The sequence below is a fragment of the Balaenoptera borealis genome (assembly GCF_965194805.1).
Source record: "Balaenoptera borealis genome assembly, chromosome: 1".
In the NCBI taxonomy this organism is placed as follows: Eukaryota; Metazoa; Chordata; class Mammalia; order Artiodactyla; family Balaenopteridae; genus Balaenoptera; species Balaenoptera borealis.
Window position 1 is genome coordinate 105718617 of NC_138860.1, and position 6000 is coordinate 105724616.

The following is a 6000-nucleotide window of genomic DNA, read 5'->3' on the forward strand; positions in this document are numbered from 1 at the left end:
CTATGCCAATAAAATGGACAATCTGGAAGAAATGGACAAATTCTTAGAAAGGTATAACCTTCCAACACTGAACCAGGAAGAAATAGAAAATATAAACAGACCAATCACAAGTAATGAAAGTGAAACTGTGATTAAAAATCTTCCAACAAACAAAAGCCCAGGACCAGATGGCTTCACAGGTGAATTCTATCAAACATTTAGAGAAGAGCTAACACCCATCCTTCTCAAACTCTTCCAAAAAATTGCAGAGGAAGGAACACTCCCAAATTCATTCTATGAGGCCACCATCACCCTGATACCAAAACCAGACAGAGATACTATAAAAAAGAAAATTACAGACCAATATCACTGATGAATATAGATACAAAAATCCTCAACAAAATACTAGCAAACAGAATCCAACAACGCATTAAAAGGATAATACACCATGATTAAGTGGGATTTATCCCAGGGATGCAAGGATTCTTCAATATACACAAATCAATCAATGTGACACACCATATTAACAAATTAAGGAATAAAAACCATATGATCATCTCAATAGACACAGTAAAATGTTTTGACAAAATTCAACACCCATTTAGGATAAAAACTCTCAGAAAGTGGGCATAGAGGGAAACTACCTCAACAAAATTAACGCCATATATGACAAAGCCACAGCAAATAACTTTCTCAATGGTGAAAAACAGAAAGCATTTCCTCTAAGATCAGGAACAAGACAAAGATGTCCACTCTTGCCACTATTATTCAACATAGTTTTGGAAGTCCTAGCCATGGCAATCAGAGAAGAAAAAAAAAATAACAGGAATACAAACTGGAAAAGAAGAAGTAAAACTGTCACTGTTTGCAGATGACATGATACTATACATCGAAAATCCTAAAGATGCCACCAAAAAACTACCAGAGCTAACCAATAAATTTGGTAAAGTTGCAGGATACAAAATTAATGCACAGAAATCTCTTGCATTCCCATACACTAACAATGAAAGATCAGAAAGAGAAATTAAGGAAACAATCCCATTCACCATTGCAACAAAAAGAATAAAATACCTAGGAATAAACCTACCTAAGGAGGTGAAAGACCTGTACTCAGAAAACTGTAAGACGCTGATACAAGAAACCAAAGATGACCCAAACAGTTGGAGAGATATACCATGTTCTTGGCTTGGAAGAAACAATATTGTGAAAATGACTATACTACCCAAAGCAATCTACAGATCCAATGCAATCCATATCAAATTACCAATGGAACTTTTTACAGAACTAGAACAAAAAAATCTTAAAATTTGTATGGAGACACAAAAGACCCCAAATAGCCAAAGCAGTCTTGAGGGGAAAAATGGAGCTGGAGGAATCAGACTCCTTGACTTCAGATTATACTACAAAGCTACAGTAATCAAGACAATATGGTACTGGTACAGAAACAGAATATAGATCAATGGAACAGGATAGAAACCCCAGAGATAAACCCATGCACCTATGGTCAACTAAACATGACAAAGGAGGCAAGGATATATAATGGGGGAAAGACAGCCTCTTCAATAAGTGGTGCTGGGAAAACTGGACAGCTACATGTAAAAGAATGAAATTAGAACACTCCCTAACACCATACACAAAAATAAACTCAAAATGCATTAAAGACCTAAATGTAATACCCGACAATAAAAAACTCTTCAAGGAAAACATAGGAAGAACACTCTTTGACATAAACCACAGCAAGATCTTTTTTGACCCACCTCCTAGAGTAATGGAAATAAAAACAAAAATAAACAAATGGGACCTAATGAAACTTCAAAGCTTTTGCACAGCAAAGGAAACTATAACCAAAATGAAAAGACAACCCTCAGAATGGGAGAAAATATTTGCAAATGTATCAGCAGACAAAGGATTAATCTCCAAAATATATAAACAGGTCACGTAGCTCAATATTAAAAAAACAAACAACCCAATCAAAAAATGGGCAGAAGACCTAAATAGACATCTTTCCAAAGAAGACATACATACAGATGGCCAAGAGGCACATGAAAAGCTGCTTAACATCACTAATTATTAGAGAAATGCAAATGAAAACTACAATGAGGTATCACCTCACACTAGTTAGAAGGGGCATCATCAGAAAATCTACAAACAACAAATGCTGGAGAGGGTGTGGAGAAAAGGGAACACTCTTGCACTGTTGGTAGGAATGTAAATTGATACAGCCACTATGGAGAACAGTATGGAGGTTCCTTAAAAAACTAAAAATAGAATTACCATATGACCCAGCAATCCCACTACTGGGCATATACCCTGAGAAAACCATAATTCAAAAAGACACATGCCCCCAATATTCATTGCAGCACTATTTACAATAGCCAGGTCATGGAAGCAACCTAAATGCCCATCAACAGACGAATGGATAAAGAAGATGTGGTACATATATATAATGGAATATTACTCAGCCATAAAAAGGAATGAAATTAGGTCATATGTAGAGACGTGGATGGACCTAGAGACTGTCATACAGAGTGAAGTTAGAAAGAGGAAAACACGTATCGTATATTAACGCATATATGTGGAATCTAGAAAAATGGTATAGATGAACTGGTTTGCAAGGCAGAAATAGAGACACAGATGTAGAGAACAAACGTATGGACACAAAGGGGGGAAAGTGGGGGGGGGGGATGAATTGGGCGATTGGGATTGACATGTATACACTAATATGTATAAAATAGATAACTAATAAGAACCTGCTATATAAAAAATAAATAAATTAATTAAACAAAACAAAAAACAGGAAAACAAACTTATGGTTACCAAAGGGGAAAGGGAGGGAGGGATAAATTAGGAGCTGGAGATTAACATACACATACTACTATATATATAATAGATAAACAACAAAGTACTACTGTATAGCACAGGGAACTATATTCAATATCTTATAATAAACTATAATGGAAAACAATCTGAAAAAGAAATAGAAAAGTGATTCAGTTATGTGTGTGTATATATATATATATATATATACACACACATAACTTAATCATCTTTCTGTACACCAGAAACTAACAAAAAAAGAAAAAAAAGAAGAGAAATGCAAATATTATTTACCTTATGGATAGTTTTTAAAATACCGATTACATGTTGAAATGATCATATTCAGGATATGGGTTAAAAAATGTAAAATAAAAAAATAGCAAAGTGCTGTGTAAATGGCATGTATTAATATTAAGATACAACACTATTAACTTCACTGTGAAGAAGGACATTCTAGTTATTAAATCTTTTAAATGATGGAATGGGTTCCCTTAGGAATTCACCAACTCCTACTCACTGCAAGTTGTCAAGCAAGGTTGGGTGACACCTCCTAAAAATGTGGTAGACGTCAAGTTTTGCTTTATATGAGATATCCAGCTGGATGACCATTAAGGTGTCCTTCAAAGTTAAGATTTTTTTATTGTGGGCAGTGTTATCCATCCTTTCTAGCCTAACTTCACCAATCCCCTCATTGTCCATTTCAAAATTCTAAGCATCTTCTGATGCTCCTCTGGATGGACTCTCAGAAGTTTCAGGCATACTTCTTTCAGCCGGTTTAATACCAACCACATTGGTAGCAACTCCAACTCTTTAAGACTTCCAAGTAGTGAATTTGTTATGGGCTTCCCTGGAGCTAAAGTTCCTATCTTTTTCTAACACATCTGAGGCAAGTGACATTCCTGGTAGTAACAGTGGCTTTTAATGGCAGCTATTCTCACCAAGGTGAGAGGAGGAGCAATTCCTTTTCTGGAGGGCATATCAGAATGGAGAAGGGAATGTGAAAGACCCCTTGGTAGATTCTACAATGTCAATTCCTCCCCACTTTGAGAATTGCTCTGGATAGGTTAAAGAAATCTTGTCTGTAACTGCATTAGGCCCTGTGTAATAGAAATCTTTCACAGTGACTTAACAAATGTGAGATCTAAGGGTATGCAGTTCAAGGCTGTTTCAGCTACTTGAGAAAAACATTGAGAAACAAGATTGAGTCTAGTTTCTGGGTTTGTCATCTATAGCGTGTCACTAACCCTCATGATCATAGAACGGCTGCTTCTTCTCCAAACATTACATCTGTATTTCAGGCAAGAAAACCAGAGAAAACAAAGGGCAAACAAACAAAGCCATTGGAGATTATCCTGTTTTAAAGAGTTTTCCAAGAAGTCCCAAGGAATGACTTCCACTTATATTTCATAGAAAAGGTGGAAGAGTGAAATTTTTTTTCATCTTTTTCTTTTTTACTTTTTTTTTTTTGCTGCTTCTTTGAGATTTAATACATATATTTTAAATAAATGAAAGAAATTCAAAGCCAGAAACAAGAAATGATGATTCAAAAATATAATACTTAACCCCAAAAGTAAGTAAATTAGCTTATTTGCAAGTGCAAAACCAACCCCTTTATTTTTTAAAAATTATTTTTTATTGGAGTACCGTTGCTTTACAATGTTGTGTTAGTTTCTAATGTACAGCAAAATGAATCGGCTATACATATACATATATGCCCTCTTTATTGGATTTCCTTCCCATTTAGGTCACCACAGTTCATTAAGTAGAGTTTCCTGTGCTATACAGTAGGTTCTCATTAGTTATCTACTTTATACATAGTATCAGTAGTGTATATGTGTCACTCCCAAGGGAGATTGAATATTTTAACTGAATACATTGTTGCCCCAAATAAACCAGGATTCTGTGTATAAGAAAAGAGAATGGATGATAATTAGGCAATTAGCAATGGCAGTCACAGTTTCCTAATATATGTATATATATATATATATATATATATATATATATATATATATATATATATATAAAATTATTTTCAGATTCTTTTTCATTGTAGGTTATTACAAGATACTGAATATAGTTCCCTGTGCTATATATTGGGTCCTGTTGTTTATCTGTTTTATGTATAGTAGTGTGTATATGTTAATTCCAAATTCCTAATTTATCCCTCCCCCAGCTTCCTGTTTGGTAACCATAAGTTTGTTTTCTATGTCTGTGAGTTTATTTCTGTTTTGTAAATAAGTTCATTTGTATCATTATTTTAGATTCCGCATGTTAAGTGATATATGATATTTGTCTTTCTCTGTCTGACTGACTTCACTTAGTATGGTGATCTCTAGGTCCATCCATGTTTCTGCAAATGGCATTATTTTGGTCTTTTTTTATGGCTGAGTAGAATTCCATTGTATATATGTACCACATCTTCTTTATCCATTCATCTGTCAGTGGACGTTTAGTTTGCTTCCATGTCTTAGCTATTGTAAATAGTGCTGCTGTGAATGCTGGGGTGCATGTATCTTTTTAAATTAGGGTTTAAAATTAGAGTTTTAGAGTTTTCACCCTTGACTCATAATTGGAAGTTTGTACCTTTTGATTCCCCTTCACCCATTTCACCCACACTTTACCCCCTCAGATTCACTCTTAGGGACCTAAGACTCTAATGCCAAAAGAGGAATTCTCTTTGCCTCTTGTTGGAGCTTAGAAGAAAAATTAGTAGAGCCCCTGAGCACCAAAACACACTTCCTATCCATTCTTGGAGTTGCCTCCAGTCAGCCTTAAGTGGGATTTCCTTGGAAACCAGCCCCATAAGACAGTCCCACCAACTTCCCAGCCCCAAATGATTCCCACTGTATTTTTCATTTGCAACATGAGCAACACTAAGGAACTGAGGAGATGAAAATATTCAGGTCCTCTTCTGTTCCAAAATGATTACGAAACATCTGTTTACATTGTGAGGGCCTACTTGGAGAGGACATTTCATAAGCTTGTGGTAGATAAAGACAAATAAATACATGAGAAAGAAAAAAAAAGCAAATGCCATGGGAGAAAATCACTCTAAACCAAAATGTGTTAGCTCTATTAATAAATTGCTTATTTAATTTGGGAATGATCTTATGATTTACAATGACCAGAATTTTGTATAGAAAAGAATAAAAAAATTTTTTCTGCCATTTGACTAGATCATAGACATTTTCCCCCCAAAGCACA